The 13719-nt window shown below is 38.8% G+C and overlaps 1 long non-coding RNA gene across 1 annotated transcript in view; it reads left to right on the top strand.

Annotated features, from left to right (window-relative positions):
* The first annotated feature begins 286 nt into the window (after window positions 1-286).
* LOC109195378 (uncharacterized) overlaps window positions 287-13719 on the top strand; it is a 44105-nt gene continuing 30672 nt past the window's right edge. Inside the window, exons 1-2 of the long non-coding RNA XR_002057019.2 lie at window positions 287-389; window positions 2323-2404. This is a non-coding gene — a long non-coding RNA (uncharacterized LOC109195378). The remainder of the gene's footprint in view (window positions 390-2322; window positions 2405-13719) is intronic.

The raw sequence follows: 13719 nt of genomic DNA on the forward strand, positions 1-13719 counted from the left end.
CTGAGTCTCCTTCTTCTTACAAAAGTCACGTGAGGGGAAACTCAAACAGACCGGGGTCCAATAGTGAGTTCAGCTTTCATAGGAGCAGACAGAGGAATGATCCAAGCTTTTGGCAGTGACACTCGCACACACTGGGAGATTTTCCTAGAAGGGGAGACGAGACCAATGTTAAGTACTCTAGTACAAAGGACAGGGAACATTTCCTAAGAGCGTGGCGTTACCGCTTCAACAATCTGGCGAGGGTGAAGAGGAAGAGCGGGTCTTTCAATGCTGCAGGAGGGATGGAGAGATGAGAGGCAGGTGTGTGATGAGGTCACAGTTCCAGCTGGTGGCCGCAGCCCACACAGACGCACAGGAAAGAGATGAGGCTGCCGTGAGGAGGTAAGGAGGTAAGGGGACCATGACAATAAGGCGACACCTGAGAAAACAGTCATGCATATATTTGGGAATATTCATGCTAAAGATCTTAAGATTCACTCTTCAGGCCAGAGTATGATGGGGTTTAGTGTGGGGAGATAGCGTGGACTGCCTACTTTACTGGTATTTTCAATTTTAATCTTTAATTCAAATAGAAGAAATTATTAATATCTTTCTAAGACTTTCTTTGACTCCTGGCTCGTGGGGGTCTTCTGCACACACAACACAATTTCTTGGTTCACGGTCTGCTGCTGATGAGCACATTATTAAGACGAATGTGGCTCACACAGACACTGCCTGTAAATGACTGGAATTTTGCATTAGCATGCATTCAATTTCATGTTTAAATGGGAATGACACACAATGCCCTTTAATATGTGAACTCCTCAATGACTTTAGCAGCTCAAAAATGTGAATTTACCTTGGGAAAGCCAAACATGAGCTGGGGCTTTCAGTTATTAAAGTATTAGTAAATAAACTGTGGGTGCAGTATTGTGTGGGCTCTGCTCGAAAAAAGAGAAAGCTGCAGCGTGTTTTGAGTTTTGCTGACAGGCACCTACCCGTCTAACTAGAGCAGTTTAGTTTGTCTCATCGGTGTATTACCCACAGTAAATGGTGGTCAGAACGCCCCCAGTTTCGATTAGCAGATGGGACAACCACAATGGAAGTGAAGACATAGAAAAGGCCTGTCTAAAAAAAATCAATATCAGTGTAGGTGTGTATTCACCTGCTTCACCTTGACATCAAATAGCCCTATCCAACAACTCCTGCGCTTTTGCTAAGACCACCAGACTCTAGTGGCAAAAAACAGCAATTTTGTCAAGCAGAGCGCAGCAGTTACTGGTGTAGCTTTGATACCTAACCTCTTAAAACACCAAAGTAATGAAATAGTACAATCTAATAACTGTTTGAAATATTGGTACTTCACACAGTAACAAATGCTACTATATTAGGAAAGTTTATCCTATTTGAAGCCAGGAAAGAAAGGCAGCAAAATGCAAACTGGCTAAGTTAACAGGCTTATCGCAGATAATATCACAGCTCTAACACTAAGCCAGGATCCAACCATTCTCTTCCACGTATCCAAATCAGTTTTCATGGAAGTTTGGAGTCTATCCCAGTTGCCATTGGGCAAGACCCTGAACAGGTCGCCAGTCTGTTGAAGGGTTAACTCGGAAAGACAGACAACCATAAAATCACCATTTAACCTAACCCCACTAACTGCATGTCTTTGGACTGTGTGAGGAGACAACCTGTGCTGACCCGTGTCATCATGCTCCACACAGAAAGGCCCCGGCCTGGGTCACACTTTCAGTATTAAGTTAATTTATGTTTGAAAACTGTTTTAGTTTTCGTTCTTTCAGCTGCTGCCTGTGTGATCTTTAATGGATCTTTGAGATGTTTTAAAAACATACAACAATCCCAGGCTTAGTGTGCATGCAAATTTGACATAAGACCTGCAGGCATCCTGTCTTCCAGTTATATATAAATACATATAAAACAATGAAATTAAAGACATTATATGTTATCAAAAACTTTAGACCTTCTGTAACAACCTCTTGGCTGCTGGGCTAACAGGTTGTCTTTGACTTTGTGTTTCATGTTGCACATGCCCAGTGGGTGTGGCCCAGTCATCAGAGATTGGGAACACCCGAGCTCAGCATTCCCCAGTATAATGACACACTGTGCTCACTCCCTCTGAGAGAGGATTAACTCTGCATTTCACTTGCCACATGCAACCATACCAACATGATTTGTTATGATATATCTCATAATTTTTACTTACTCTGATAATTCTGCATGTTTTTGTTCATTTCAAAGAAAAGGTTTGGGGTTTTTTCGTTTTTTGTTTTTTACTTGATCAGTTGTGTCATCTTCGGTTATTTGTCACTGTTTTTGAGCCAGTTGTGACACCTCCAACTATCTGCTCCCAGAGGTCTAAGGCATCTTCCAGGGCCAGTGACGCTGTTTTCCAGAGAACTGATTGGTGAGTAGGTGGTGATTTCATACCTGCTGATCTCTAATGTGGAACCTCTGCAGCGTAAGTTACCATGGCAATATACCCTGGAAAACCCAGCGTTAACACTTACCTGGATACGACAAAAATCCTGCCTCATCCTACAGGTTTCTGATAGAAAAATGATATTTAGATCTAAGTTTGATCTAAATAGGTTTCTCTTCTCTGTTCAGCTCCTTCAGGGATGGGGAACAAAGACATAAGGCATGTTGTGACTGCCATATTCACAACCACACAACTGAAATAACAATTTGGTGTCATTCAAATGACACATACAGATTTAAGGTTTCACACCTTCTAACACCATCACTGTGTATAAGTGAATGTGCAGTAACTCGAGTTACAGAGTAACAAAGGGGTTTGTAGAGTTCAGTTAACTTGGTTCATTTGTTTGAACACATTCTGACCTGTCTGCTGCAGCTGGCTTGATAAATGAGGAGAGCGAGGGTGGAGATGGCTGAAATACAGGCCAAACAAGTGAACCATCTGCTGTGATGGCATGGCATGTTTGTAATGAGTTATTTAATTATTGTGCTGTTGTTGTTTTTTTCCTTTGCATTTGTACATTTGTACATTTTCTCTGCTTGATACTGGTTGACTTAGCTCTCATTTTATTAGAGCTGTGTTGAGTTAAGGAGTATTTTTGAGTAGGATTCTGTGTATTTGACCTCTTTTTTAAGGTCTGCTTATTTCTTAAAATAGTTTATTTTTACTGCGTTTTATTTTTTGTGTTGTTAAAACACACTTTTTTTTAACAGTACACCTGTGGCTGTGTGTCCTTTGACTTTGTAGCAGCCTACAGATGTATAAAGCTTCTTCTTCTTCTTCTTCTTTTGGCTGCTTCGTTTGGAGGTCATCAGTGAAGGATGGTGAAGAAAGTTAAAAACAATTCACCAAGCGTCTGACTGGAAACCACATCCACATTTATTACGAGTATATAGGATGTCTGTCCACACAGAAGTAAACATTGGGCTTTTGTTCACATTTCAGCAACAGTAAAGGACTGATTACATTTACAGAGAGTGCAAAATGCATCATTTGCTTGCTTTTAAATGACATGTGCAGCATTCAAAAATAACTGTATTTCACAGGGACTACCAATACTGTCACCTTGGACCAGGGAGTGTTCTCAGGGGCTAAAGTGGGCGGGAACAATACTGAATGGCGTTTGGCACCTGTAGTTAAAGAGTAACTAAATCTGACTAAATAATATCAAGCAAGCAATTTTTTTCATGTGCTGCAGTCTGGTTGTGATGATAACTGATGCCACAGAGACTGCTAAAATCACCACCACGTCCTGCCTGCATGTATCCTTTTTCTATCTTGTCCATGTGATGGGTTTGTGGTTCACATGTCAATAAAGTCCCATTTATGGCACTTTAGCATTTAGCTAGCTCTACAGAAGAAGAGTGAGCATGAATAGATTGACTTTTTAAAGTGGCAGGTAATTGCAAATTCAATGTTTCAAACAGTTCAAGAACTGTGCCAAATTGTTTCTTTGCAGTTTGGCGCACAGTGTTTCTGCTAGCTAAGGGTAACAACTTTGTATCTTCCATGGAAGAAAAACATGTGGATGTGAGATCATTTTACTTTTAGAAATGGAGAAAAATGTAAGAAAGAGAAGACGGGAGAGGACGATCAGATTCTTTTCTAAGGTGAAGTCTGCTCAGGAAGTGACATGGTAAAAAAGAAAGTACACCCACTGTCAGGTTTTATACCATATATCAGAATAAGATGTGATTTTTTAAAAAATATATAGTATTCAGTAGGTTTCAAAATAAGTCAATCCAACCTGAGATGAACAACAACACATGACATCTTACACTGTTATTATTTACTGAACATTTGAAGCCAAAATGCACAAGCAGAGTGTGTTACAGTGTTAGTCTCTCGCATTGTTGTTGGAGGAATTTTGGCTCTTCTCTTTACATTGTTGCCGCAGCTCATTGAGGTTTGCAGGGATTTGTTTATGCACAGCTCTCAGCTCCCACCACATGTTCATTATGTTGAGGTGTGAAGTTTGATTGGGCCATTGAAGTACCTTGATTCGTTTCTCTGTGGGATCATTTTCCTGTTGTATGATCCAGTTTAAGACACGCTTTAGCTGTCAGACAGACATCCTCACACTTGACTCTAGAATAGAGACAAGACTCTTTCCCCTATGAAACCATAATATAATGCTGCATGACACAATTTTTCACACACTGCTTCTGCATTTTTGGTTAATTTTTGATGAATAATGTAATTCAAGATTCAAGATTCAAGTTACATGAGCTTTATTGTCAATACAGTATTATACACAGTATACAGTGTACCGAAATGCTGTTTCACCCTAAGACCCCCATGGTGCATTTATAAATATGTAAAGGATATATCTCCAAGAGATATAAAACTAGGAATTACAAATTAATAACATGCTAAATTTCGGTAAAATTAAGGGACAAAAAGGTACTAATTACTAACTATACAATTCTATACAATACTATAATGGTAACTATACAATATTAACTGTACGATAAACAAAGACAGGACAGAGACAATATAAAGTGGAATGTGCAGTAGGTATTGAATACCAGTTTCAAGTTATTGTCAGGATATTATTGACGAGACATGACAAAGACATGTGCAAAATGCAAAATGTGCAAATATAATATAATTTAGATGTGTGTTCAGAACTATGGTGTTGTCATATTTTGTCATTCATCTAAGGTTGTATTTATCTAATTTCAAGACCTGTTAAGGACCAGGTTATTTTTTATTGTGGCATGTGTTGCGAAATCAGTTTTTACCCCGGTTCTTTTATTCGTCGAGGCATCCAGAGACGGCACCGGAACTCAGTAGTTATTTTCACAAAACCTTTATTCATCTTTATTCATCTTCATTTAAGCATGCACTTCTAGAAGGGAAGACGAGGCCAGTGTCCCTCTGCAACAATCTTCACCCCTTTGTTAGTCACAGCCAGCTTTATAGAAGCGGCCGCATCATAAAACCCCCATGGTGTGCTGCAAACTCTGTCTCTGTGTGTATGCACGAGCACGTGAGTGCCTGTGTGCGCGCGTACCCGCGTGTCTATGTGAGTGCACGTGAGTGAGTGTGCATGTGGATGTGTGAGTGTAACAGTTTAAGTACTGTGTGTGTCTCTGGTACGTGACTCCCTAGGGGTCATAAAAAACCCATCTCCCTTCCAGACCACAGTTATCAAGTTACAAATGTTGAGACCCCCACACAGGTATCCTCTGGGGAATTTCCACTCAGCATTAACTCCTCTTTGTCTTACTTTCACAGTTCAACTGGGGAGGGTCTCCTAAGATCTACTCCTAAGTTCATGACACAGTCAGGCCTTTATTTATATCCAGGGCAGTGTCAGTGTCTCATAATAATTCTACATTCTATCTAACACATTTCTAAACTTTAAAATAAGCAAAACATTCCTACAAATGATACACAAACCCGAGACCTGACAAAGTGTATTTACTTATAGCTGTTAAATTATTATAGCTATATGAACTGGACAGTAAAGAAATAATCAAATGTGTCAAACAGATGGATGCACATTGTAGGATGTACAAAGAAACAGCTATCACGCAACATCATTTAAATGTAAATGAGAAGGGGTAGCGGAATCTGCAGGCTTTCTAAGCTCCTCTGCCTATTAATACAAACTTGTTGCCGCTTTATCACATAAACGAAAAAAATGCAAAAATCCACCAGTATCTTGAAAATTTTGCATTTTGATGAGGATAAACAACATACTCTGAATAAATATTGTAGTAACCATTTATGAGTGCAAATGTGCTGCATTTTTTGGAGCTTCTACCATTTAAATTTGACATAAACTGATGCTAATTCCAGGATCTTGTTCTCTGTCGCAATTCAGTCTGGCTTAACAGCAGGGGAAATATCGCCTGGAATGACTTATACAACTAAGGATGTTCTTTGTCTTCCTTTTATTCATCCTCCCCCTCTACCTCTCCCTGCGATGTAGCCATTGATTCATCTCAGACACAAGAGCGACCTTTGACCCCTTGTTCTGATTCATAATTGAACAGTTTTGCATTTTATGTTTGTGCCTGTGAGTAGCCAGTGCTGCCAACCAGTAATTAGAATTTTACATTTAGCACTGACCCACTTTCCAAGTGAGATTTTCAATCACGATTCAGCCAAGATTGTTGATTTTTTTATTTATTTTTAATCTTCTTATTTTTTGGTTTTTTGCAACTCTGTTAATTGCACCCATTTAGTAATAAAACAGAGACCATGCCTTCCATATGTGATTATAATTAATATATCTCATTTTTTAAATATGCACCAACATCATGACTGAATCTGTGCCAGTTTCTGATCATTTTCATTTCTCTCTTTTCTCTAAAAGGAAAATGCAGCGTTGTTACATCATGTTTTTGTTCACTGTAGAGAAAAGGACTGACACACATGGCCAGAACCAGAAAAAAATGTTCCTTTCATCTGAAATCTTACCTACTCTTCATCCAGTTTAAGTTAAGATTAAAGATTGGAAAATCTGCACATCATATGGTTGAAGGGGTGTTTTGATGCTCATCGTGCAGGGCTATTGATTAGTGGGTTTGTGACTGTATGTTGATTGGTAGCTCGTGATATACCAAAGCAGGATAATTTGGTGAATATAATTAAGACACAGTAGCTGTCAGCTCAAGCTGGTGGATGAAAGCCTAGGCCCAAAGCTACGTGCCAATCCCTGTGCAAACAGTGTAACAGGAGGGGAGAGTAGTTCAGTGTATGAACCAAGTGTGGCTGAGGAGTGAATAGTGAGCTCGGTAGGCAGAGGGTCAGGGAAGGCTGAAAATTGCTCTTTTCTGTGGACTGCATCCTGGGCAGCAAAGTTGACATCCTCAGGGGAACTAACTCAAAAGCAGGCATCACGACACCAGCAAGATTCTGCCAGCTAACTTTCGCTATAATCACATAGGGTGGAGAGGGTTTTGACAGGAACTTCTCTTATTTTGGAGCTGCCTTACTGTGAACTGCATGTGGTTTCTTTTTTGGAGACTGATGAGGCCAAACCAGCAAGTAAAAGGGAATGAAATAAACCCCTAAAGAAGGAGTAATAAAACATTCTAAGGGTGTCCTAAGTGACGCAAAGGAGCTGAGCTTCCTTAGGAAACGCAACCACTGCTGGTATTTCCCGCCTGTCTCAACTCTGTTTTCTCTGCAAGGTTTTAACAAGTAATCCAAGACTGTGCCCACGTGCTTATACTCCTGAGCAATCTCCACAGCCTTACCATTTACAAAGGTGAGGGCTGCTTTAGCTATGTGCCTTTGCTTGTTCTAGAACATTTAGTATAATCACAATAATATTTTGGTATGCAAGAAGCATAAATGAATCATCCAGCTGTCCATCCATTCATCCAAAAATCAGCTAAACTGCAAATTTTAATTCTTTAAACAGATATTAAATGCAATTTTATTTGCAAAGTTACCTGAAATTTCGAACATATTAGAACAAATCTAAGTTGCAGCTGAGGGTGGAGGCTGTCATAGGCTTAGAGGTGGTGTACACTGTGGACAGGCCACCGGTGTATCACTGAATAAACAAGTAATTTCATCAAAATAATTTAATTTTAGAGTAATTAAAGAAAGTAATGATTCAGAGAGTATTTGTTGTCAGTTACAACCAAGAACCAACCTGTCAACCTCTTAGCCACCATCACGAGGGTGTGCCCCATCTCAACCTGCTCCATCCACTGTGGGAGAAGAAGAAGAAGTCAGCCTGTAATTAAAACCAGTAAGCAAACAGGCAAATTCAGCAACGTTGTGATCACAGTTCTTGTTGGTGGTGGTCTTATTATCTCAAAGACGTTTAATTACCTCCACCAAGGAGCTCATGTTTTTGGTATGTGTGTGTGTGTGCGTGCATGCATGTCATAATTCTGTCTGTAAACATGATAGTTTGAAAAGTTTTTAATGAATTCTCATAAAACTTTGTAGGGGTGTAGAGTGGGGTCGTGTAAACACCCCATTAAAACCTGACCTTCAAGGTCAACTTAATGATATGCTGGTTGAGAATTGAGAAAATGCCTTATAACTTAGGAACTATGATTCTTACAAGTTCGGCGTGCAGTGTTAACATATAGAAAGTAACATATAATGATTTAAAATATGTCCCATTTGACCTCTGACCTCTGCTTCAAGGTCCACAGATTGATCTGAAGGTCAAAGTGACAATAATGCCATATAGAGCAATTTAAACCTACGTTTCTTACTGCCATTGTGTGTATTGACAACATATGGGCATATAGGGAAAGATGAGAGGGAATGATAGAGAGAGAGATTAATTAATTAATAAGAAAATTTTTACTCAACTTTATGTCAAGTACATTAAAATGGGTTTCAGCAGGGCAGATAACAAAAGCCTGCATTGTGCGCTTGTTTTTACTGTTATACAAACTTCTTAAAGTACATTTAAAAAGAACAAAGAAACCAAATTGAATATAGACAGAATGCAATAATATTCCCTTAAAGTAAGTGATGCCCAGGGAGTGAGCTGCCTTGGGAGGTTTTTGCTCTCCGAGTTAACTTTCTGCTATCTCCTTCTTTATCAGTACCTCAAAATTCACATCTTCCTTTTCATTTCTAAACTTAAAGGTTTACTTGTTAATTCTAACCCAACTTCCAGATGTGTCTGATGAAACCTTTGCAAATAAATCCCCTTAAGATCCCTGAATCCCCTACCTGAATCCTTTTAAGTTCTCAAAGTGGATATATTCTGCTAAATAGCTTCCACATCTGGCAGCTGTTCTTAACAACAAAAAGCCTTGATGAACCCACTTGATTCTGCCCACTCCAAACGGCAGATATAGTACAGAACCAGCTGGAGTACATATTGAGGATTTTAGCAGCTAAAGAGACAGATATATTTTTTCTAGTCATTGATGAGGAATAAAACTTAACAGGGAGTAATTACTGGAAAGGAATGACTGAAAATGATCCCTGTGTAAATAGGAAAGTGAGTCGTGACATGGAAACCATAACAGCTTAATGATATTTGTGAGTTTCAATGCTACTAATGCAGAATATCATATCATATCAAGACATTGCAAGGGTTTTTTTTTTCTTTTTCTCCACTAATCCCAGTCTTAGTAGGGTGGAAAATCATGCAAAATAGAGAAGCTCGATGAGCTATTAAAATAGCAAAGAAAAAAAATACAATCATGATTGTGCCTCAGTAAACCAACAGCATACTAAAAAGCTCAGGCATGCAGATACTGCATAAATGAATAAAATAAACAGATAACACTGAAACATTATTTCACCCTTTACAAACTGCATTTAATTATCTCATTTACACCAAAAACAGACAGCACTTCATTCACACTCACGGTTCTTCACCTCACACTGCCACCTGCTACAATCCATATTTTTTATTTTGTTTTTTCACCTACACCACTCTGTCTGAAAGTATTAGATGCCATGCTGCTCCTGGCCGGGGTTGAAATGAGGGAGTGCACTCAGTGTTTCCTGACACTCTTTGCAACACCTCAACTTGACTCTGACATCCATGAAATTCTTCTCTGTGCCCCGGACATCAATTGTATGTCACTCTCATATTTAAAACTGTCTGTCTCCCTGCACTTCCCTCCATCCCTGGTTGATCCTGGTCCATTAGCGCTGAGCGGTCATCCCCTCGGTGTATCTCAGCACCTGTTTCAAATGCCACTTCTCATTGAATAAAGCTCAAAGAAGAAGTTTAAATGAGGTTTGTCAGGGTCCCTAGAGAGAGCCGACGTGAATGTAAGGCTAATGTTATTGTGCACCATTTCCTAAGTTAACAATGACTAACAACAGAGTCTGTGATTATTTTCTTTTCTTTATATGTCTGCTGTCCTCATTTAGATGCTAACAAATAACTAGGGCAAGATATTCAGAATTATTATTATTCACTGATTATTCCTCCCACTGTCCAAAGACAAGCACGAGGTTAACTGCTAATTCTAAATTGGCCATAGGTGTCTGTGTTAGGCCTGTAATAGACCAGGGTGTATGCCGTCTTTCGTCATATGACCCCTGCAAGCCTGAATTGGATGGATGGACAGAAAAAATATTCTACTGGATTCTTTCTCTCTACTGGAGTATTTCTCTATTTCCTCTATCAATATATTTTACTTTTTTTCGGCTTTTTTGAAAGTCCTGGTTGAACAGTGTTTGTTAAAGAAAAACTAAAGTTTTATTAGCCTTGATCATAAAATATAAAATAAAATGTCGTCATGGTGCACGATTGTTAGGTTAGGACCCAAATGCAGGACTCCAAACTCAGGGAGATGCTCGATGCTGAAAGTCATAAGGTAACTCTAAGAATGCAAGCACACTATTAATACAAATACTCTGGGAATGCTAGGAACTTGGAATTTACTACACAAAGGGGAAAAGCAGGACACTATGGAAGACACAGCACGAGAGTATGGAAATCATGAGGGAAATCGCAACAAAGGACAACGGGAGACAGAGACAGTTTGTACACAAAAGATGACAAGGAAACAGGCAGCACCTGGGGAACATGCCAGACATGACATACATGGGACAAGGACCTAACACAGTAAAACAGGAAGCAACTAATACATCGTCCAGAAGTTAGACTTACACATTTGACAGAATTAAACAGAGAACCCAGACAACCACAGAGACAGGACACAGAGACTACCCAGACATGTGGACACGACTAAGCGAAAGAGGGGTAAATAACAAGGAGACGAGACTGACTTTACAAAAAGAAGACAGGGAAGAGATAAAGGAAGGAAGGGAAATAAGCAGGGAGGAAAAGTTACAATAACTAAATTTAAAATTCCGAAAACTCAGGAAGCTGGGAAAATAGACCCAGGGCACGAAAAATCAGATGGGTCAATGTAATTATTTCTTCTTTCCTGTAAAATACTCATTGCTGAACCCTAGAACATCATATAGTGCCTAATAAAACATTAAATGAAACAGTACTTCCCATCAAAATGTATTAAAGTACACAATAACATCTTTTTTATTTTCCCCAAAACAAGATCTCTCAAAATGACAAAAGGTGTCATGGGGGGGGGGGGGGGGGGGGGTGAAATAAAAAGGACTCTAAAAATAGTGAAAAATTACTGAATTGCCTTTTGAAGTTGAAAAATGTTTTATATAACAGGTGAAGATTATTCCAGCATCCAAGCATGAACTCTGTGCTCTCCCTTATTTGGGCAGTCCTTACAGGGTCAGCGCTTTACCAGCTAAAGAGTCCGTTAGAGCAGAAGTGTGATTGTTCAGAGATAGACTTCAGAGAAATCTGTCAACGTCGGGTAAATCAGCAGGTTATTATTCTAAGAACGACTTTCCTTAGAGAGCAAAGTAAAATCCCCAGTGGGATCTGGTAGGAGCTCAAAAAGAAAAAAATACATGCTCCATTTGTAGCCACAGCTTCACTTCACGCATTTAAAATTCATTTAAGATCCCTTTGTAAGGCATACAAAGACTGCGTTCAAGAGAGAACTTTTTTTTCAGAGTTTTAATTGGAAAAATCCACTTTGTCCCCGGCTTACTGATAAAGTTGTGTCCCTCACTGTGAAATATTTGTCTTTCAGCTAATTTGTTTCACTCTGAATCCCTAATTTATGATATGCCCCGCACTTCCACCTCCTCTCATCTGTCAAAGGTTCTTTCAGACATTGCACTTTCACCAGTCCACCTCCTGTAATATTAAGGTGTTAATCCCCAGAAGCCTTGGTGACACACATGACTCTGGTATTTATTGCATGTGTTCCTTGATTTCATGCCTTGGTAATTCAAAGGTGCATGCACATATACAAACTCTGACAAATGCACACAGACACACAAAACATAGAGGACCAGTGACTCTAATTCTCTCTTGTCCTTTCTTGTAATTAGTTTCCCTCCTACATACTGACCGTGTTTCCCTTTTTGTGTGAGAGTACTCGATAATTGTGTTCTTCGGTTTGTGGGGTGAGACTAATGCAGGCCCTAATAGATAGGTGTATTTGTGTCCAGTAACTACAGCAACCAATGAAAGAGTGCAAGTATACATTAAAACCATATTTGAGCAAACTTAGAAGAGTCCATTCATTTTTGATGTTACTGGTGGGGGCATTGGTTTGATGGCACTTTAAATCAGTAGTAGAATACAGCTAATGTAAAAACTATAAAGTAGAAAAGGAAGATTATTCTACATAGTTCAGGTTATAAGTCTTATGTGAAGGAAACTATAAAAGATATCTATGACAACTTAATTTATTCCGTGTCTTTGGAGAAAAGTGAAACCATGAAAAATGTCTAACACTAAAATATAAGTTAATAAAATGTAAGTTAAAGATGTTTTTATTTCAGTATTGATCACGTCATGGTTTTGAAGTTTGGCAAGGCTTAAAAGCTACTTTTTATATATGTATTTTAAATGAAATTAAAAATATTTCTGCAAGTTTGTGTGCAAGTGACACTGTTCGCCTTTCCACACACCATAAAATGCAAGCAACGCTTGATTCATGGGCTCTAAGGTTTTCTCCTTTGACATGATTTATTGGTCAGTGGTAAAGCAATCACAGCAACAGAGAATCACATTCAGTAACAATCGAATCAAAGGCGACATCCACACCAGTGATGAAAGACTTTACATAGCCTGATTGATCCTTTAATACATCAGAGGAAAAAACAACAGATTTTACTCGTAGTCGGTGTTATTTCTCCTTACAGCAGTTCCATCTGGGATTTGGCTTGTCACGCAACGTGTACTCTCTTTTTAGCTTTTTTTTTTTTTTTAATTTTGCTCGACAGCTTACAAATTCCTTCCTTCACGTACATTTTCCCATGTGTTTTGTGTCAAAACTGATAACTCGTAATTTTTTTTTAACAACAAATACCCAGCTCTGCTCTACCTGACAAAATCTCTACAAACTGAATGCTAAACTACCTTGCCTGCAAAAAAGATGAATATGTAATTCCAGTTTTGCATACAATTTTAATTTGTCCTTTTTGTAGCCTCGCTTAAGGTTGGTGCTATTTAAAAAAAAAAAAAAAGTGCAAATTTAAAGAAAAAAAGAAAACTTTAATATTTAAACATTTAAATATTTAATCAGTAATGGATGAAGGCTTTTATAAAAATGTAGGCAAATAACTGTCCCACTTCTGCTCACTTGTGTGCCTCTTTCTCATTCAGTGTACTCATTTCGCCATGCAGTAATTTCCTGATAGGAGATGAGCGACAGCATGGGAGGACAGAAACAAACTAAAATAAAGGAAAGACAAACTCTGCAGACACTGCAGTACTGATGTAC

The sequence above is a fragment of the Oreochromis niloticus genome, linkage group LG18 (genome assembly GCF_001858045.2).
Source record: "Oreochromis niloticus isolate F11D_XX linkage group LG18, O_niloticus_UMD_NMBU, whole genome shotgun sequence".
Lineage (NCBI taxonomy): Eukaryota > Metazoa > Chordata > Actinopteri > Cichliformes > Cichlidae > Oreochromis > Oreochromis niloticus.